The sequence below is a fragment of the Pleurodeles waltl genome, chromosome 10 (assembly GCF_031143425.1).
Source record: "Pleurodeles waltl isolate 20211129_DDA chromosome 10, aPleWal1.hap1.20221129, whole genome shotgun sequence".
In the NCBI taxonomy this organism is placed as follows: domain Eukaryota; kingdom Metazoa; phylum Chordata; class Amphibia; order Caudata; family Salamandridae; genus Pleurodeles; species Pleurodeles waltl.
Window position 1 is genome coordinate 293,037,850 of NC_090449.1, and position 23,011 is coordinate 293,060,860.

Sequence of the window (23,011 nt, forward strand, 5' to 3'; positions counted from 1 at the left end):
TTTCTAAGCTTTGCTGATGACTTCAAGAGCTTGATGATGTAAAAATGACTTTTTATGTAGTTGGATGATCATCCAATTACTCTGGGATGGCTTCCAAAATCATCCTGCTTAACCTGGGATGAGCAATGTGCTGTGCTGTCTGCACCGCTGTATGAAACAGCACACATATGTTGCTTACTCTTCCAGACTAGGCTCAAGTGCGCTATCTTCTATGTTTATTCGATAAATGAGAAGCCTGGTCATCATCTGTGCAAAACATTTACAATACTGCTAGGTGGCTCACCACAGGCTACAAGTCCCAGGAAGAAAGGAAAAAACCCGGACTTGCGCAGCTAATCACACGTGAACTAAGGAAACTTGGCAGCTGCGTGTGCCGCATCACATTCTGTCGCCAGCACTCAAGGACGCAGCCAGTGCTTTTACTGGGCAGGCACTATCTGGTACAGAGTACTTGCACTTCTTTAATATAAAAGGGAGAATATCTGCACTTCTCAGCACTGCTACAGTACGTTTAATGGGGGTGGTAACTACACTTTTCAGAAGCAAACAGGTACTCTGGCTAGTAAGTACAAGGAGTTCTCTATTTCCAATTAAATAACTGTACGCAGCACTCTACTTGCTTGAAATAACACTCGATGTTTAACACACAAGACATAGAAATATCACACGTGAAAAAGGTAAATGTAGAAATGTCGCAGACAGGCAAATTGAATTTGCCAGCAACTTATAACAGGCGACAAAGAGAACAGTGTTGTTGCTATAGTAAGATGCTAAAAGTAATGAAATAAACCTGAAGAGTTTTAAATAATGGATATACATTTTTTCACAACCTCTAAAACAGATCAGGCAATAGCTGTTTATTCTTACAAAGAAAACACACGTTCTCCATAAGCGAAAGATTATAAGACTGTGTTGAGGAGTGTTGGTATAATTCGATAGCCTGACATTTTCGAACTCGAGATCGGTATTATATCTCGAACCTACGGAGCTCTTCCCACTGGAGCATAACCTTTTCCACAGAGTCCGAGCGCTGACTTCCGGGTTTCTGATTTCCGGGACCTTACTGACGTCACTTCCAGGGCGACTAGCTAGTACACCGGTCCTTCTGTCCATTAGCCAGTCGCAAGCTCTACTGCTGTACAGCCCCACCCTATTCGTTTTGCCCGCTTGTTAGTCATTGAAAAGTAGCTTTCCGATTGGTTGCCCTTGCTTTCAGTTTTGGAGTACATTGGAGTCGTACGCAAACTAATAGCATCACATTTGTAAAGTCTTTTCAGCTGGAGAGGTGAGGTAAGTGTCTATTCATGAATCTCCTAGCAGACTCGGTCTGATTGTCGTTGTCACGTGCAGCGTTTGGTAGTAGTCATGGTACACTGTCACGATGAATGATACAGTCCAGTCTGGGGCATTGTAGTAGTTGCAAGTTGTGATTATAACCTATCTTTTTTCGCCTTACTACTTCTGTCGTCTTCATCCTTTCCAATACCATCTCTTCTCTTCATTTCATTACTTTCCGTTTTATCACGCTGTTTCGTTTGCCACCTAAACCGTTCTTTTGCCTCTGTGTCGTCCTCTCTAATACCTTAATTCCTTCTGTTTATTTCTCAAGCGCCATTTCAACTTACTGCTTTCCTTCTATTCTCTTGATTTATTTTCTCCATGTTGGCCTGACACAACTCTCTTTACGTTTCTCGCTGTCTTCATAGTTGGTATGTGGGACATCTTTAACCAGTCCTGGCTTTTTAGTCAAATGCGCTAACAATGGTTAGATTTTAAATCCACGCTTTAGGTGGCAAATAGAAAGTGCCGGTCAAAATGCTGAGTGTGCCTGCCGCACATGACTTGTGGCCACTTGGCCCTTATGTTTCTCTTGAATTCTTTATCTTTAAGTTTTTCTTCTTCCATCTATTTCCTGTTTTGTCATATCTTCTGTCTCTTTACTATTCCATCCAATTATTTGTCGGTGAACGTAGCCACAATCTAAAGAAATCCTCTTCTCATTGTTCCATATATGCGAGTCACATGCCAAGCCCCCACACCATGCAACATCATGCCGTTGGTAGAAGGTGTGCTGTTACATACCAGTATTCTTCATTACCCTGATTAAGGTCGTCCTCGTCCCAGTCATTACTGCATGAAGCGGTCCAGCCTCCCGACAGGCCCAAACACCCTAGTATGTTTTTTATTATTATTTTTTTATTTATAAAACCCCCTCTTTCCTGCCCCCGTGGCTGCTAGTAACAAGACCAGACACAACAATAAAAGGATGGAGGGGACATGACTGGAATGAGGAGGACTTTAATCAGGGTAATGAATATTACTGGTAAGTACTCTCACATTACCCCCTCATAGGACCTTCTCATCCCAGTCATTTCTGTATGAAGACTTTACAAGCCCCAACACAAGAATGACGCTTGACACAGAAACAGTATGAAAAAGCCAAGTTTATTAAATCAAGCTTTAACGCACAGCTGGCTTCACAACCCCAACAGCAAAATTATTTGTGAAATCATGCAAAACATCAAGGCGATAATGTATAATAAAAATAGGATGTGACTGCCATTTTGCATCCCTACAGATCTTGTGGATAGAGAATCCTCTGACCTCAGCCCAGGAAGTGGAAACTGATCGAGCAGAATGACCCTGTTCCAAGTAGAAGTAATCACCTTTTTCCCTTTAACTACTCTGCGAAAAGACACAAACAGGGCAAAGAAAGACGAAAATCCTGAGTGCGCTGCAGATAAATTTGAAGAGCCGTTTGAACATCCAAAGTAGGTGGAACCTGACCATCAACCTCCCCAGGGAAATTGGGAAGAATAACCTCCTGTTGCAAATGGAACCGGGAAGAAACTTTAGGGGCAAAAGCTGGTTCCAACCTCAGAACTACCTTATTTGGAGAAATTGCAAATAGGGATAGGAAATCAGAAAAGCCCCTAATTCCCCCAGTGGGCGAGTCAAAGTAATGGCCAACAAAAAAGCCAACTTAACAGATAACCACATCAAGTCAGCCTCCAGCAAAGGCTTGAAAGGGGACAACTTGAAACCCTAAAAGACAGTTGATAAGTACCAGGAATGCATAATTCCTGGAGACACCAGGCTACAGAGCCGAAAAATTTGTAACCACTGAACGACCAAAGGAGCAGTACCCTCCAGAGCATCCCCTGACCTTTCTGGTGGATGGACAAAGAACAGGTGTTTTATCTAGTCAAAAACAGAATTAGCAATTAAGATGCCTTTAAATCTTATTCTTATCACATTTGCTCTGTGTTCAGAGACAGAGGTCAAAAGTCAGTGTGTTTTCTTGCAATGCAAATACTTTTCCCATTGACTGTAGAGTTCCAGGATTTTGTAAGGTGAACTGTTTGACCTATGTGAAATAAAAGGGTTTTGGTATCAGATTTTTCCTAACACACATTTGTATAACTAACTCAACTTTACAAACGTTTCAAAATATATTTCAGTAGCTGTGAAAAGACCATTTCTGTGTGATGAAAAAAATATTTTAATAGAATCGGGGAAAAAACTCAGAACACTATACTTGGTGATGTACAAATTATCAATGATTTCTGAAACCCAATTTTCACAGATTATTGTTAATACACTATTATAATTTTATCAGTGAAGCTGCAAGTTAGTAAGAAGGTTTTTGGACATTTCTTGGAAATATACTGTCTGTAAATGGCAGTGTTCTAAAACATCATGGTTTAGTAATATATTTATTAAAACTGAGTGTTTAAACAAACTGAGAAACACTCCTGCCTCTATGGCAAAGGTATTATATTAGTAAACTAAGAGGCAAGTCATGCATGGATCATGTCTACTCTGTTTGTGGGCTAGATTTATTATACATGAAGCAAATGTTTAGTGTATTTAATCAAACAAAAGAAGATTTTTTTTTTTACAGCAGAAATACTGAACTCACATATTTGAAGGTACACTCCTATATGAGAATGAAGAAAAAGGCAGCTGTCAAATACAATATTTGCCAGGGATCACACAATTTGAGACCCGTTTCAAGTACATTACAGTCAGGTTGAGTAGATTATTCAAGCTACTCTACCTGCAGGTCTAGTAATATTTTTATCGAGGCCTGGCTGTACACCACTTCACAAAGGGACCCCAGTTCTTATTGTAAAACTTAAGTGTAGAGTCCTTATGGGAATTCTGAATATCCTGTGCTAACAATGCCGAATACCCCAGTGACTCCAATGGTAAGTGTTCAAGAGCGAAGCCTTCAGTTTCAGCCGATGGAGGTGGGGTACAGACAGGACTGGAAACTGAAGCAACTGTAGAAACAGAGGGAACCAAAGGCAACAAGGCCAAAAAGGTGCAACCCAGGCACCTTTTCCAACCAAATCTTCTGAAGCACCTTTGTGAAGAGGGAAATTGGAGAGAATGCAAACAGAAGACCAGAGGACCAAGGAATCGAAAGGACATTCTCCACCCAAGCCTGAGGACAAACTACTTCCAAACAATACCTCAAAAGGAAGACGTTGCGGGGAGAGGCAAAGAGGTTGATCTATGAATCTCCCAATTGGAGACAAATGTCTCTGGAAAGGGTCTAACACAGATGATACAGCACTGAGGAAGGCAGGTTGAGGCTCAAGCTGTCGGCATGGTAGTTGAGCTGACCCTGAATATAGACTGCCCTCATCGCTGTGAGATGACACACCCCCCACCATCAAACCAGCGAGTCCAGATGATACAGAGGAGCGCTACGCGTACCACTGCTGATTCAAATAACAGTGAGACACCTGTTTTTCGGTATGAATCTGCAGATTCACACCCCAGCAACTGTCTCTGAAACACCTGAACTGCCTCCCAAATCACAGCCAACTCCTTCCATTTGAAGGAACGAACCACCTCCCTGAGAGACCACTAACCCTTTGCTTCCAAGGACCCCAGTGTGGCTCCCAATTCCCACAGACTGGCATCTGTTGTGAGCAACAGGGGAGTAGGGAGCTGGAAACTGAGCCCCTTCTCCAAGTTGGGAGTGTGTAGCCACCATCCCAATTCCTGAACCACAGCAGGGGACTGAGGAACCTGGGAGTCCGTCTGCAAGGGAGGGATCCCAGGGGGACAGCCAATGATTAAAGAGAGGCTTCAGGTGAAGATGAGCCCATGGAATCACCACGTGGTGGACGCCATTAAACCATGGACCTTCGACCAACTCGGAGCTGCAGCTAGCTACTGAGACAAGAAGGTGGCAGAAGTCTTTGCAGAGTGTCTTTTCGAGCAGCAGGGTGAAAAAACACCCCCATCTGAGTGTTGATTGTTGCTCCTATAAACTGCAGCCGTTGAGAGGGACAAGCTGCAATTTGGTTCAGTGTGAAGCCCAACTGATGAAACTGGGCAGTCGTCGCCTTCACTGCAATCAGAGCCTTAGGGAGAGAGGAAACACAGATCACACAGTCATCAAGGTATGGAAACACAGAATCCTTGAAGCTGATAAATACACACAGCTGGAGCAAATACCTTGGTAAAGTTCTGTGGAGCAGTCGACCGACAATATGACAACACCTGGAAGTGGATCTTGTCCACCGCAAATCTCAGAAACATCTGGATGGACAGGGATGGTAAAATAAGTGTCCTGTAAACCTAGGGTCGCCAAAAAATCTCCTTGCTAAATTCAGAGGAATGATGGACTCACTGCAGAGTGTTCACCCAAAACGGTTCCACCTCCACTGACTTGCTGAGAGCCTTTAGATCCAAGATTAGCCAGTAAGAACCATCCGGTGTGTGGACCAAGAACAGAATGGAGTAGAAGCCTAGACCCGCCTTCACTGCCGGCACGTTGATGATTGCTCTTTTTGTGAACAGCTTTTCCACCCCTGATAACGTAGCTTGTCGCTTCTTGAGGTCTTTTGATAATGGGGTATCCTGAAACTGACCCACTGGAGGAGAACGGACAAAGGGAATCCAATAACCATGGCTGAAGATTGACAGCTCACTGGTCTGAACCCAACAAGACCATTAATCCTGGAAAACTAGGAGTTGGGCCCAGACTCCAGCAAAGTAATTTCTGACTGGCTCCTTGGAAGTGCTGATTCTGAGGTCGGGATTTACAGGTGAATGTAGCTCCCCGAACTAGAGCCTGTTCACCAAAGGGATGAGAATAGGACGACAGTCTGGAAATCTTGTTAATGAAAGAAAGACGACTACTTCTGAACATGCTGAAAAGGCCTCAACATCTTTCTTTATTCAGTGGACCTCTTTACCATTGTTTTCAAATCATACCCAGACAGCTTAGGACCTTCAAACAGCAACTTATGAATCAACACCCTCTGTGCTGCTTCAACTTTGTCTGTAGGGACCTGCATCTAGCCACCGCTGCCCAGTTGAGGAAGAGAATGCCCACAAAGTATCAAAAGTGACATCAGAGAGAAACTGAGTCAATACCTTCATTTCAGCTAGGACACTGTAAGGTGAACTGTGCTATAATCCCTTTGATCCTGAAGGCAATCAAACAGTCACTCAAAATTCTTAACGAGGACCTGCAGTGCATAGGCAGAGTATGTACTGGCCCTGATTCCAAAATAAGAAGCCACATAAGCGCGCTTCAGAACAGCTTCCACCTTTTTTCTCAACTGAATCTGAAAGGTTCACCTCCTCCGATGACAACGAGGAAGAAGAGGCCATGGAGGAAAATACGTAATTGACCTTTGGGATCTGCTGGATATGTTCATCAAACTGACCCAAAAGAAAATGCTTGCCCAAAAACGTGAAATGCCCTGCTTATCCACATCGTTTCATTTCTCTAGCAAGGGTCTCTTTGGTAATGTCATGCAGAGGCAGATCATCCATCAACAAGGAACTGAATTGGGAATAGAACCCATCATCAACCAGAGTCTTGGGTTCAAATCCAAGCACTTCGCGAATATGTGCCAACATATTAGAAAATACTTTTCTCTGCGCATATTTCTCCTTGGGAAATTGTCCATATCTTCATCACCATCCCCCTTCTGCTTTTTGGCCTGAGGCTCATTTAGGGCAGCCTGGACCACATTATTTAATTAAATCCTGCACATTGGAACAGAAGATTTGCAACAAATCGTCCTCCTCCAACTTCTGCACTTGCTTCCTTTTTAGAAGCAGCTTTTCCTGATATAGCCGCAGACACTTCAGCATGCTTAATGTCACCACAAGAGAGTCAAGCAGGAAGTAAATTGTGCTAAAGCATCAGCTTTCTTATTTGTACCAGTCTCCTAGCAACCAAATCTTGTTTTCACCGGTACCGTGGCAGCGTAAGAGACAGACTACTGCCTCCCCTGCAGCCCATACCATAATGATACAGCCGCAGAGGCCGAGTGCTGCCGGGACCAACCAGCACTTGATCGGCCCGCTGCAACACTGTCCCGCCCCACATGTGTGGGGAGAGTGGCTGCAGGTGGTACAAAAGCCAGCATAGGCGACGTAACTGAATGGTAAAGCAACGTGCACCCAAACATAGTGTAGCAAACACTGAATTGCAGGCAACAGATCCCTGTAAACAGCCAAAAACAACAGTAACTTAATATTCACAGTACCTTACCGCAAGGTGTCTAGTGTGTTCTCTCACCTGAAGTTGGACTGGAAACCAAGCAGGCATGGAGGAGGGGCTTTTGTTTTTAAAAAACAAAAAAAAAAGACTTGTGTGTTAGGGGCCTGTCAGGAGGCCGGGCAGCCTTGTACAGTAATGACTGGGACGTGGAAGTCCTATGAGGGGGTAATGCAATTTATCACCAAATCTGATTATGAAGCCCCTCTGTATTGACGTCACATTTAAATCCTTTGTCAGATGTGTTCCATTTTGGATACTACTGTGATAAGAGATGAGCACGAAGCAGGCGTAAAACTCAAGTAAGTTTTTATTAAGAAAATGAACATGAGAAGACCTAGACTGTACCTTTTGCTCAGCCCATGTCTAAAAGAAACTGCCTACAGCCTTTCTGAGCACAAGCAGGGTAAGATGCAGAATATAGAACCCCAGTCAAGCATGAGCACCAGGAAGATGAGTACAGCTCAAAAACATGACAAATCACCAGCTGGCTCATTGTTATTAATTACTTTTTGTTCTTTATTTGACATTTGTATTGATTTCATTTTCTTGTTTGTATGTATTGTTGTTTTGTGGTAGGTTCATGTTTTTTTTTTTTAAGTGTAAAGGTGATTTAATAAGAAAGCTACCTTGTGCTTTGCCCTGGCTTGTGCTTTGTCATGTTGTTGTTTTAGCTGTTCTCTGCTTTCTGATGTTAATGGTTGACTGGGGTTTTGTGTTCTAAGTCTTTCCCTGCTTGTGTTTCTGAAAGGCTGGTGCTAGTCTCATTAACACAGGTGAATTTAACAAGACAGTGAACAAGTAACCTCCTGTTCTGCTGGTGTCTGAAGAAAACTGACAACAACCTTTCAGAACTCCAGCATGGCAAGAACAAGGGGTGGGACATAAAACAACCTGTCCCGCGGACAAGTAGATGTTTTGTTGAATTTCACACCATTGTCAGTTAGCTGCATTGTTGCAACACTATCTAGTGAAGTGTAACTGCCTCCTAAGGAAAATGCTCACTTTATAGGTATGTGATAGATTATAGCACAGTTCACCTTACAAAGTCCTGGAACTCTGCAGTCAGAAGGAAAATTAATTGTAAGAAAAACGGACTTTTGACCTTTGTCTGTGAGCTCAGAGCAAATGTGACATACGAACAACATTTAAAGACATCTTTTATTGCCCTCTCCACTTTTCAACTGAATAGAACACCTATTCGATGTCAACTTGCCAGAAAGGCCGAGTAACTATTAAAAACAGCTCGACTTGAACAAGTGAGACTCGCCAATTCGAGTGGATTTTTCGAGCCCTGTAAATAGGTGCATTTTCAACTCTATCCTAGTTTGGAGCACATTTTGGGGCAGTCCTGTTGGATCTGTGGATGTTGTTCCAAATCCTAGTTGAATAGATGGAAGAGGTCTGCTGTCTTGTTATTTATTTTTACATGTTTTAGCCTGCAGTCTTATGGAGTTCTTCTTGCAGCAGGTGTGCGGAGCACCACCAGAGATGGCGAGTTTGTCTTCAAGATGAGCAGGGTAACAGGCAGTGATAGTTTTGTAAATGATGCAACAGGTTTTGAAAATAGGGCAGGCCGGCAAGGAGAGCCAATGAAGTTCCATCAGGATAGCCATGATGTGATCCGATTTGTATAGACCCTTGATGAGACATGCCGTGGTATGTAGGTTTTTAGTAAGGGAACTCGCGTGGAGTCTGGGATCCCTTCCAGATGCTAAAATTCTATGGCTTGAACAGCAGTTCTGAAGTCACTTTCAGTAAGAAACTTTCACTTTGTTTAGAAGAGAGAGCTGGTACCAGATCGCCTTTGCTTTTTGACAATGTGTTCCCTGAGGATGAGGGTGGTGTCAGGGTAAATCAAAGTGATTTAGCATTAGGTGAAAGCTGGGGTTTGAAGTTACCAAAATTCATGTCTTTGAGCCAGGTCTGTACTGTTTCTTTATTGTTCTTGTCAAATAACAGGAATTCTAGATTTGTTATATTGAGCCTCAGGTTTGTACAGGTCATACTTTTCTGTATGATGCTCAGGGAGTGTTTGTGTTCTTGGATATTTGAAGAAGAGGCGACTTTTCAAGTTGACGTGCATATGATCGGCATATTGGTGAATCTTGATGATATTATCTGTGAGTAAAGCACCAAACAGCTCCATCTCCGATATCCATGTTGCTTACCTCTTAGATCTAATCATACTTGACGTTGTCCACTAACTTGAATTAACTTAGTCCCAGTGTTTGGAAGGCCCATGTGAGGCATAATACCAAGAGAGGCAAGAATATGTGCGTGTGAGAACTCTTCCATAACCAAGCAACTGGCAGCGGGTAACAGAACTCCAGTGGTGCACAGTAAACAATGCTTCTGCCACAACACTTTAATCTCTCCTCCCCCTCACTCCTATTTAATGAGGGACGGCACTCTTAAGCTTGCCTACAATTATACTTTTATTAAAGCAGTGCTGAGGTGCTTTCAATCATCAGTGTGTTAGGCTACTCACCCTTGATAACAATGCTGACTGACATTTTTTGCTTACTTTACTCACACATTGTGAGAAATTGTGACCATAAAAAGCATACTACTCTGGTTTACGAAACGGCTGCCATCTTAAAATAACCATCTATCCATCACATTACCTTACTGTCATTTCTAAATAATGATCATAACATTGCAGCACAAATAAGTGTTAAATCAATTTCAAACTCATTCTAAATTAATTTCCCCATTTTCTGCTTGCTGAAAATGGTATTGTTAACAATTAATTTCACTCTGGTGGCACCCTTCTTTACTTATTTGGTGTCATCTTGCAATGTTACTCTATATGATCAAAATATCATTCCAGACATAGCTTTTTAGCATAACTAATTGTGTAAAAATCTATTACAAATTCCTTCTCGGTTCCTTTCACATTCGTTGCTTACTGCATACTTAACTCTTTCCACATTATTTGGTCCCAGTGGTCTCAAGTATATATTAATGCATCTACCACTTAATTTTCAGATAGGTTTAACATTATACTTGTTTCTTATATGCATATTCTTGTAATAATTTCCAGCTTTCGGGCCCATTTGGATTCTTGAGTGAAATTCAAACCACCAAGTCATTAATTCTGAAAGACATATGAAAAATCTGTAAAAACATACGGCATTAACATTAAGCTATAAAATACAGTGTCGACAATGTCCCTTCAAATCTTTTTTCAAATATATTTAGCCTTCTTAACTCTCTTTTCCATGTCTCTTCCTCTGGTGTTGTAAGTACATCATCAATCCCACTGTATTTTATTAATTTTTTATCTCTTTTGTGCAGTTTCTGGGCCACGGTGCTCTTAAGTGTAAGATCTTTATTTGTGCAGTCTGAATAGCACTTCCTATCAAAGATTTTTAGGACCGGTGAATGTTAGCATGTACACTAAAAATTATCTCTTGCAGTTAAAAGCATTATAAAGTGGTGTTCCGATCTTCTTTTATATTCACTTCCTGTTGATGTGCTTTCACTTACTACATCTAGTGGAAGCCTCTTTTTATTTTTAGTCACATCACCTTTTTGTTTGTGACCTCACTTTTCACTAGTTAGTCCTTTGTTGAATGTGCCCTTCTAAATGTGATCTGTGGTTCTAGCCGTGTTCTTTCCTATTATGGGGTTATTCTTAATCAACATACCAATGCATGTTCAAGATCACTTTCTGTGATGTCGTAATAAGTCTCCTCTTGTTTGTTGCCTTTCTTGTTGGCCCTAAATAGTGCATCTTCCCTCGTACACTTGCGTACCCTTTTTTTCACTGTACTGAGTATTTCTTCAGAGTATTTGTTCACTTACATATATATCTTTCCTCCTGTGCCAGAGGCTTACATTTCTGATCCGTCAGATTTGGTAGTCTATTTTTTGTGCCTTCCGCTAAAATGTTGGATTCAACTTGGTTGTTCGCTCCGTCTTTGTTTTTAGACTGTAGAAGTGTAGCCTGTGTTGGGTGTTTTTCAAAAATACAGTTGCTTATTTTGTGTCCACCACCCCTGCCAGAAAGAGCTTTTCATTCTTACAGAAGCTTTCTGTGCCTTGGTGGGTAAATAATTGTGGGCGGGATGAAACTGATACGTGCATTTTATGAGGGGGGAGACTCAGATTCTAGTGCCGCTATATAGGCCAGGCTATACATGGCAGTTCCTCTTTAATTTCAGCCTATACTTTGGATGAATGAGGAAGTACTTGGGCCATGCCCTTCCAACGAGTGGACCCATTTTGAGAAAGTCACCCATACAGTGGTAATTCTGTTCATGTGCATGTCTTGGAACCACAGATTAAAGACCGACAGCAAAAACAGTGCAGGATTTCATAACACCTGTAAAACTTTCCTCAGATTAAGCCTTTTTCACAGAACCTTCTTGGCGGTATGCTGGAGTCCATCAACTGTTAGTGGCTCTGAAGTCTGACTGTGTAACAAGGTTTTAAATCTGAAGTCATACTGCAGTTATTCATGTTATCCAGGAACCAATCAATTTACAGGGCTGTCTGTTTTTTTATAAACTTAATGGACCCTTTTTAGAGTGCAGCAATGGGTTTCAATTGGAGGACTTATAACACTTGGTATTCATCTCTGGATCAAGATGATGTTGGCAGGTCAGAGGTGTGTACCATCCAGACAGACAAACTAGTCTCAGCCAATTGGTTGGCAAGTGTAGATCTGTGGGCTGCATGTAAATCTTTCCTAGATACCATTTATGTTTTTCGTTCCAGACACTGTCCATACAACAAGTGGTTTTTTTATTTTAATTTTAAATTGTTTTGCATAGTGGGTTGATAGACTGATTCCCCAGGGCTGCAGGTCAGAATGCCTGTGTGCCTTCACACCACTCATTGGCATCCAGTGCTCAGTCTTACCAAGGCCAGATGAAAGAGCAGTAGCTCTCAAGATGACAGATGCCACTGTAGTCAGTAAATAACAAATAAATAACGTTTTTAGCATGAAAGTGATTTTTAAGAAAATAAAAATCACAGTGGGTGTTGGTAGCTGGGGTGGGGGTGATAGAGGAGCGGATGGGAAGTATGAAGGGGAGGAATAAAACTGTACACTTGAGGCAGAAGCACCACTGGCAGAGGGATGCTATGTGTGTGAGAGAGAGCAAAGCGGCACGTAGGGTAAGGGAGAGAAACACACAAATGAGAAAGAGAGAGAGTAGTTGGAGAGAATCACATGGGTGAAAGGGAACAACATGGAAGAGGAGTGAAAAGAGAGGCACATGAGGGACAGCTGGAAAACAAATGTTGAGCGCTTAATCAAAAAGAAACAAAAGAGCAGTGGGGAGAGAGAGGGCAACACAGAGTTGAGGGGCAAGGACCATGTGAGGTAGACAGCTAAAATCCCACACACTAATTGGAGTGCTTAAGCAAAAAGGAAAAAAAAGTTCCCTGGAAGTGAGCCTAGGAAGCAAGTAAACAGGCTATGTTTCAGGGCAATAACAGACACAAAATGAACAAGCCAGGGCTTTGAATAAGAAGCACGCAAACAAGAGCAATGATGATGCCAACTATGCTAAGCACTGCACAGATTTAAGTCCACTGTAAGATCTGGTAATCTGACAGTATGTCTTTTCCATCCAGATAGCTTGTGGCGTTTGGTAGGCGTGGCCTAAAAATATGGTTATTCAGATTGCACGAATTACGCTGGAAGTCACATGGCACAATCCATGAGTAACTTAACAATCAACAACCTAATTCCATTCATTATGGATAAAGGGCTCTTAAGGCCCACGAGCAGTGACTTATTCCACCAGTGATTAACTTTTTGTTTTAAATTCTTACTGAGTATTCCTCCCATTTAAGTTTGTTTGACTGCCTGGAAGTTGAAGATTATTAATTACTTACTCGTACAACAAATGACATTTTGCAAATGTAGTTTTACTGTGTATGTGGCAATATACTATTTATGTATTTATTTTCTTTAAAGGTTATTAGAAGTGTACTTTGTCCTTCAAAATGACATAGTTCACACTGGAGAAACAAAAAGCCATGCCATGAATGAAGATGGGATGACTTTGAAAAGGTAGGCCTTTGGAACCATTTCAGATAGGTACTTGTTGCAGGGTGTTTTGTACCCTCCCTACAGGGGTGAAAATGGTATGCTAGGCTGTCTCTCCTTAGAGAGAGATAGTTAAGTGATTCCATATTTACCTACTTGTTACAGTATTGCATAATATTATATCTATGTGATGGGAGTTTTCCTACTTTGGTAATGATGGAGTGCCTATTTTGTCTATTTCATTGCTGTCCACTTGGAGCTCTTAGCGGACGGGTTGCCAAGGAAATAAACCTGCAAAAAAATCAGACAGTATAGAGAATTTGTACATACTAGTGTTAATATGAACTTTCAGTTGCTTGCTATGTAGCCTGGATAAGGATGGAGAATCACTTTCTAGAGGTCAATCTTACATGTGTGTCTGATTGATAGCAGGGCTTGAGGGCCCTTGTTGATATTCTTCAAATAAGTGGCTTGAGTTTCAAACCCTAGACAGAAACATCAAGGCTGCATGCCAATTTGAAGATGGGTTTCATTGATTCTTGAAACTTTTTCATATGAATCCTTAAGCCTTGGAATGAGGGTGGAAGAGAATGTGTTCTAAAGTGTGGCCACCTGAATAAGCAGAGATGTACCTGCAGATGTTTTGTATCTGGGTGTTGTGATGCTCAAGATATTCAGTATAGATGATCTCAAACACATTATTGGTATCAATTGCTGGAAGAATTTGGTTTGGCGTTAAAATACTTCATGATTCATGGGCTTAACTCGCAGTCCTCTTGAAAACCTTTCCGGACCAATTATCAATACAGACCCACAGCCCAGCTCTACAGCCCAGTGGAGCTGATCATAAGCAGTGTCAAAGAGAGGTATGGTAATTTGTGAAATAACTATTTGTCCTAAGAATAATATGCTTCACCGTTCTACTTGTCCTGTGGAAAATCCACTTCTCTCTTTTGGTGTTATGTACAGAGGTGACTGAAAATGTTTGCGTTCTCATTGTGTCAGATCTCTCATAATAGCCTTTTTGAGTATGCAGGCCTCATATTATAACTGGTTCGGATTCTGTCAAGGTCTTGATTTTGCCATGTTTCCGCAAATCTACACATGGGCCGGAGGAAGGCGAGAAGGAGTAGTTCCAGAAATGCCTTTTGAGTCTGTACACACACAGACTAATATGTTTAATGCTGTGTGCCTAATCCTCTCCAGGAAAAAGTTGGACATTTACTCTTGTCCAGGCCAGGAGTAAATCAATTTCCAGGTTTGGGGAAAAAGGGTGTATGAAAGCGTGTTAGTAGGTGTGCAGCACATTTTTGCACATTTTTGCATGAACAGATACACATGCATATTTTCTCGTGCAAAAATGGAATTTGCAAACGTTTGCTAGTATTACAGTTTCCAGGCGTCCTTCTCTAATCCTGTGTACATTTCTGAAAGATTTTAATAGACCCCATTGTAATGGCTGTGGGTGCACTTTTGTGACTAAAAATACTTAGGCACCTAATTTATTTTCATGTTGCCCTTAATGGTTTTACAGTTATTCCTCATTGTTCAACTTTTTTAAATGCTTCAAATTTTTGCTGAATGACAATATAAATATGTTTTTCATATTGCACATTAGTTCAGCAAGACATTTCTGTAAGCTAATTTATTTGTGTACATGAAAACAACCAATTTTTAATCCTGCTTTCTTTGTTCCCCATATGTTTGTGTATAATCTGCAACCAGTTATAAACTGCCTTGCGACTTTTAGATTTTCAAGTAATAACACGTAGTATCAGCCTCATTTTACAATGAAAACAAAAACGTCTAGGCATGGAGCTTTTCGACATACCAGAGCAAGATATTGTTAGTCGGTAATTGCATTTGTTCCTACAAAAGGGACCACTGATTCTTATTCAACTTATATCTCATTCCGAGGACCTATGCCTCTGAAAGGCAGTCCAGATATGTTGTCTTGATTTAGTTAAAATAGTGGTTCAAGAGTTTCATAAAACCTCTAGCCAGCGCTGAAGAAGGCCGCACACTAGCGACTCTCCGGCCGTTGCCAATTGGGGAGTGAAAATTGACTAAGACATGCATGACTGACCTGAAGATTAACAGCAGAACGGCCGGCACCTGAGACGCGGTGACAACCTAAGCAACGTGGCCGACCATATCCAGAGACAGCGGTGGCAGGCTGCCGGCGATAGAAACGGACAGGGGGGGTGGGGGAGGCTGCGTTGGGCTGTGGACACACCCTTAAAGAAAGGAGTTGCGTGGCCCAGGGAAGACGTGAGACACACCACCCGGGAAAGAGGCCACCCCTTCCCAAAAGGCCTCCACACCACCCTCTTCCTGGAGATGCCCGGGCCGCCCACCAGTACAGGGAATGCCACAGGCTGGCAAAACTGAGGCAAGTGAGTGCTAGGGGCAAATAGAATCAGTGGTGGAAGAGTGAATAATCCGAAATAGACCCCAGGGCCTAGCACCATGGGAAAGTTGTAACAGCCTACAGAGTTCAGTCTCCTGAGAGAAGGCTATAACGAGAAATCGAGGCCCCTGCCCCACACAGACAAATACAAGTGCCAAATACGCAGTTTCACTAATGGCAAGTAAAGGGGCATCCAGCCCACCTGAGCCTGGAATTGTTCAACCAGACCATCTGCAGCAAACAGAGCCCACACTACGAGACATTATGATTACAATTAAAAGAATCTAGGACACTTTGGAGCCAAAGGTTGACATGGTCATGCTTTAAGCGAATCTCATAAGGGCAGACTTCCGAAAAGTTACCGAAAAATTGACAGTGGCTGAAACTCACATCTCTGGCCTGCAGTCTGTCACTAAACATCTAGAGGAATAAGTAACAGGGCCTCAAGAAACAAACTATGGCCATCACTGCCCGCCTCGAAGATCAGGAGTGCAGTGCAGGGCAAAGCAGAACAATACTAGTATAGTGGGGGTGCCTGAAGGGGCGGAGGACCACAGTGTTGACATATTTGTAGAGGACCTGGCCCTAAATCTACTACAGCTGAAAAGACTTTCCACATTTTTTTCAGTGGAGAGTGCACACAGAGCCGCAGCCCACAGGACCCTCCAAGAACAATCATAGCTCGGATGTTCAACTTTAGAGACCGAGACACAATTCTACAGGCGGCCCCGCCCACATGAAGACCTTAAAATTGAAAATGTCACAGTGCACATTTTTCCTGACTTGCCTTTACAGGTTTAGAGGCAATGTAAGTGCTTTGCTGAAATAAAGCGAGCTCTATGAGAACCAGAGGTTAAAAACAGGATGCTATTCCTGGCGAAATTGAAGGTCATGGCGGAAGGAAAGATATGGTTATTCACCTTGCCAGAAGAAGCGTGGGACTGGCTTTAGGGCTGGCGGGTACAGGAGAAGAAACAAGGGACCCACAGGTCATTGCCAGACCCTTAGCTGGCGGCCCTTGCGTAAGAACAGCCAGTCAAGGAGCACACGCACCTCACCAGAGATATAGGACCTTTTAAATTCCAGCGCATGGTAGTGTGGGAGGTCAAGAGGAGGTCGAAGTCCCCACCACATAAGTGGTGGAAAACTCCCATACGAAATGGAGGATGGGGAGTTTGAACTAAGGCATATCCAATATCCTGAAAAGTATGGCGCGGTGGTAATGTCATCCCCACGCTTGTTAATGTTACTAGGTTAAAGGTTCTGTGCGACTTGGGGAGGTGGATAGTTGACGACTCATGGTGCAGGGTAGCAGGGAGAGGGAAGTTTGTGGGGAAAATAGAACTGTTTAAGTTTCAGAGTATGTTGATCTGTGTTGATGATTGCTCAGGTAATGCTTCTGTTGAGACAGTGAAGCAAGTATGGCAGACTGCCAGAGACAAGGCCCATACTATAGGAAAAGAATTACAACGGATTCTCTCCCACTGGTAACATCTCAACACTCAAACTATGTCCATGTCACGTAACTTGCTCACATGGTCCTGGAACGTGAACAGATGGGGCAACAAGATAAAACGCATACTGATTCTCCAGTACTTCCTGAAACATTCCCCGGATTTGGTGCTTCTCCAGGAGACGCATCTCTGGGGCACAACATGCAAAGCACTAGACAGATTTGGTTAGAAAACTACTAGCCCATTCAGGCTATACTAGCGACTCAAGAGATGGTGGGTATAATGATCAATAAATTGACTCCCTTTATACTGCAGCATAGATGGAGTGACACTCTGGGGATGTTTGTAGTGATAACCGGCGTATGGGAGGGGGAGGTGGTAAATGCGGGGTCTGTATATGTTCCCCTGCACCTACACTCGCTGACATTCCCTGAAATAAACGCAACCCTGCTAGATCTCCCACATGGGACCCAGATTTTGGGAGGAGACATGAACGCTGTCATGGACCCAGAGCTGGATAGGCTCTCTGGAGCCTCCATGGGGTGTGACACCAAGGTGATGAGTTCCTTTGTGGATGCTTTGGGGTTGGTAGACATTTGGCAGGCACACAACCCACACTGCTGGTGGTACACCTACTTTTCAACCTCCCATAATAGCTTCTCTCGGATAGACTATCTGCTTACACAATGCTCGTACATACATAGATTCCAAGAGGCTGGTATTAGACCTCGTGGAGTCCCCGACCATTCCCTGGTTGAGGTTAATTTGCTAAGTGCAGTTTATACCACAACTCTGCCCCTGAGGATAAGTGCATGGATTTTTAAAGACCTGTATATCGGGGAGACACTAAGGAAAGGGGCAGAAACATACTTCCAGGAAAATGTGGGCACCATGGCATCTGCATGTACTCCATGGGAGGCATTTAAAGTGGTAGTATGGGGCTAGGCACAGGCCCTCATTGAGAGGAAGAATGACAAAATGCCCCTACGCTGCACTGCGCTTGAGCAAGACATCGAATGACTAGAGGTGAGGGTACAGACAGAGCAAAACAATGTTCTCGGGCACCAACTGCACCTTAAGCAGAGGTACCTCCGAGACTTCGTTGAGGGAGCTGCTCTCAGTTATACCCTTGCAATGCACTGATATCTCTAGGATGTTGGTGATAAAGCCAGCAAGCTTCTAGTGTGGCTAGACAGGAGACCTAGGAAGAGGTTGTGGGTGCTAGAGATAGAAGATAAAGAGGGAAGAATCGAACAAGACAGTCAATCCATATCTAACGCATCCTCTGATTACTAGGAGGACCTGTATCAACCGCCATCTCCATGGGGGATGCTGATTGTATGGAACTCTTGAGGCACACCCGCCTCAGCGAGCTAGGAGGAATTGAGAGTGGCTCTTGAAGAAGAACTAACAGTGGGAAAGGTAACACAAGCTGCGCGTGGGCTTCAGTCGGGGAAGGCCATGAGCCCAAATGGGCTGTTGATAGAGAGAAACAAAGTAATGGCCAATAGGGTAGCACCACATCTACTGGTAATGCTCCAGGCTACACTACAAGACGGCATCCTCCTGGAGGACCAACGCATGGCCACCATAGTTTTAATACATAAAGTGGGGAAACCTCAAACCAGATGCAGCTCTTCTAGACCGATCTCCCTATTAAATGGGCAAACCAAAATCCTAGCAAAGATCTTACCGAATAGGCTCCAGGCAGTAATAACCTCATGGATCCACCCTGACCAGTTGGGCTTTATGCCTCATAGGGGAACGAAACTCAACCTTTGGCAGCTTTATGGAGCACTCCAAATGGCAAGTAGCCCTGACACAGAGGAAGCGGTTCTTGTGTCGCTAGACGCCACAATTGCCTTTGAAAGTATTGAATAGCCCTATCTATTCACCACATTTCACAAAATGGGTTTTGGATCTAAATTTTGAAGCTGGGTACACCTTCTTTACCGTTCACCTATGGCACGTGTCCAAGTGAATGGCACAATATCTCTGATGTTCACTCTACACAGGGGAGCCAGACAGGCCTTCCCGCTCATTGGACAGTTTTTATACATCTTCCAGACATTTGGCGACTGCTCTGGATATCTCATAAACTGGTCCAAATCAGTGCTTTTCCCTTTGACAGGGACCACTCTGTGACTTTTGTGGCACACTAGTATACCAGTGGCGCAAAATAGCTTTAGACACTTAGGAATATATGTCACAAGGGAGCCCCAGATGTTTCTAGACACTAACCTCATCCCACTTAAATCTGATGTCTCACATTGGCGATCTTTGCCCCTGTCACTCATGGGTAAAGCTGCCCTGTTCAAAATGATGTCTCTCTCCCGCTTACTGTATATTTTGCAATACACCACCTATCAAATCTCTCAGAATCTATTCCAGCAAATAGATCAAGTGCTTAGGCTTCTCCTGTGGGATTGTGGGCCCCACACATTGCACTTCGCAAGCTACAACAGGGGGTGTTTGAAGGGGTGCTGGCGATCCCAGACATCTCTAAATACTACAGGGCCTCGCAACTGGTGGTAATAAATGATTGGGTGTTTGCTGACAGGAACGAGCCAGCCTATCAAGTAGACAGGTCACAATTGGGAAGTAGAGATTACTCAACAGAGCTATACAGACACAAAGTGGAGATGACACTTCCAATTCACACAAGGACAGTGGTGAGGGCTTGGAGGGAAGCCACCAGAGCCCTAAATTCACGAAACATTAACAGAGCAGGCCCCCTTTTGGGATGGAGATCTCCTATGGGAGGTGGGTGGCTTGGAGGATTTTGCCAGTGGGAGCTTCTGGGCATTGAGCGCTTGGGAGATGTTTGGAGAGCCCAAGCATACATCTCCTTCGAAACCCTTGCAGCAGAATACAGCATGGGAAACTGAGAACGCTATAAATATCTGCAATTGTGCCATGCCTTGGGGTGCCACTTCAGGGAGGGGGAGCAATTGACATCCGTCACACCTGGAGGATATGCTCCTCACAGAACGCATACCAGACAAAACTATCTCCTTGATATACAAGAAACTCCTGAACAATGCCCCAGATACATTGTGACCTCTCAGAAGTGTGGGCCAGAGACTTGGGAGACTTAGCAGATGAGGAATGGCAAAAGGCAGTGCAGAGCCCAAGGGAAATTGCAATCCGAGCCAGATTAAGACCGATACACTTAAAACTCCTACACTGATCATACTGCTCTAGAACCCTTCTTCATAAAATTCATAAAGTAGATGCGCTTATCAGTCTCTGGGGCTAAGAGCAAGTGAGTACCTTCTTTCACATCCTTTGGACCTACCCGGTGACACAGTCACAGCGCAAGTAAAGCAGACCCTGGGACACCAGCACTATATATTCGAAAAGTGGATTTTATTGCATAAAACACAGAATGAGCCGATATCCAGATATGCCAGGATATGGACGATGCTAGCCTTTGGGGGTGGCCAAGAGTAACATCGCGAGGCTGTGGGGCCACCCTGCCCCACCAACTGTGGAACAAAAGAAGTCAGACCTTGACTGGTGTCAGCGATTTGAGAAAGTGGTGTATCGGAGCACAGGATGCCCTCACCAATGGAAGGAAATATGGGGACCCTGGAATACAGCCAGGGGTAACATTAGTTCTGAATTGTAGCATCTGCATCCACTGGGGGAGGAGGGGGGAATGTTAGAGAATGTAAGATATGCATTGAAGTAAAAGTGCTTGGGCCGTAAAAGCAACAAATGATGTAAAGCCTAGATAAATGTGGCAAATACAAATTGATACTATCACCGCTGCTGTACTACGTGGACCTGTAACTGTAAATTATATACATGGTACCTTGAGCTTGGTTTTAATAAAAAGAATTTATAAAAGGGGGGAAAAAAAAAGAGCTGCAAAAAAAATGTCCAACCCGTTCTTAGCCAAGAGTTTAAAATACTGTATACCAACAGCTTCAAGAATCCTGCAAGGGTTGTTTTTTTTTATTTTTATTTATTTTTTAACATGGTAAGAGTACATAATATACGCTAAAGCATAACTGGAATAGAATAACACCGTAGAGACAGGCACAAGAATCATACTGGTCACTTCCTGCGTGGTACTCCACTCCCATCTCACACATCCATAAGTGGCAACAGGTGCTCCCCTTGTATTGGGATCCGGGCAGTCGCTGGGTCCTCCCCTTTTATTCCCCCAAATTTTCTCTCATTTCTGCGGGTACCCTCGACTCTCATATGTCACCCTATCAGCCAACATGCACCAGTCAATGTCACAGTTGCCGTCTCTCAGCGTTGGTGCCTGGGGTGATCCCCATAATCTAGCGATATTCCTTTTAGCGATCACCATGCCTACAGGTATCAACAGAATCTCCGTTCTTCAGAGAGCCGAAGTGTCCCATATATTTAACAGACATCATTTTTATCAAGGCTGCCACCGCACTTGTTAATCAATTTCTGGTAGGCGAGGGAGATGGCTTTTTTTAATGTAAATGCTCCTCCAGCATTAAGTGAGGATTCCGGCAGCTCTATCCACCTGGAGAGCATAGACCGGACAACATATCGCACCCGAGGATTACAGTAGTACTCCGAGGGTGCCAGTTCATACTCCTCTTGTAGGTCATGGAATGAAAGAACATCATCCCGCGGCCAAAGGTCCCCCCCCCACCTTGGAGGCGCTGATGAGATCCCATTTATCAAAGCTGGAGAGTTTCCCCAGTGTTCCCAGTGCTTTCGAGTCCCAGAGGTGGGTGGCCTATGTTACCTTCCCCTCGCACCCCGGAGTGCGGCATGCCAGGTACAGACTGTAACCAATGTTGATATTGGTTGTGTGTTTGTTTGAGGGGGGTACCCTCCCGGTTTCAGCAGGCGTCTGTCCATTTGAGACGCATGTTCATTTTGGGATCATTCACCCATTAATTAATGGTTGTAAGCTGTGCCGCCCAGTGATATTTTCTAAAATCGGGAAGGGTGATTTGGTTGGAAATCACCCTTCCCCCACCGCCCAACGTACCACCCCCAGGACAGTTTGGTTTGCGCTATTCTTGCCTGGCCCCCATTCCATGAGAGAGTCGTAAGCTCACTGTCTATTGCTCTGTAGTAGGCTTGAAGAACAGGGTAGGGTGTGTTGTGCGGGATATGCAGAAAGAGAGGAAGGGCCATCATTTTAAATAATCTAACTCTTCCTGACAGCAGGAGAGATCTCCAGTGTTGGAAGTCTTGCTTAAGTCAAGTCAGCTGGGGAAACAGGTTGCTGGAGTAATATCTGGCAGGGTCCGCAGTTACGTAGATGGCCAGGTACTTAAATCCCTTGTTCACTATTTCATCGGTTAAGCTGCCAGGCAGTCGGGGTGCCACACCCCAAAGTATGTAGATGGTTAACTTTGCCCATGTTGGGTCATTATGTGCATTATCCGACCAAGAGATGTCCGCCACATAGAGCATAATATCATCCACATAAAGCGATTTTTCTGTCCTCCCACTGTTCAGTACAATGTAGCCCCTTAATCAGTGGGTTCATTCTTACCCATGCTGCCAGTGGTTCCAGAGTCTGGGCAAACAGGAGTGGGGAAGAGCAGGCACCCCATCTAGTGCCACGTCAAAGGGCAAATGCCCTTGATATTGCGCCA

General features: G+C 43.7%; 1 protein-coding gene across 5 annotated transcripts in view; it reads left to right on the plus strand.

Annotated features, from left to right (window-relative positions):
• The first annotated feature begins 1,071 nt into the window (after positions 1–1,071).
• BFAR (bifunctional apoptosis regulator) overlaps positions 1,072–23,011 on the plus strand; it is a 180,710-nt gene continuing 158,770 nt past the window's right edge. The window contains exons 1-2 of one of the 5 annotated variants that reach the window (XM_069210429.1): positions 1,119–1,290; positions 13,473–13,568. The gene's annotated coding sequence lies outside the window, so the exon portion shown is untranslated. Of the gene's footprint in view, positions 1,291–13,472; positions 13,569–23,011 lie in introns of all 5 variants that reach the window. The other 4 variants (XM_069210432.1, XM_069210430.1, XM_069210433.1 and 1 more) reach the window with 4 other exon arrangements.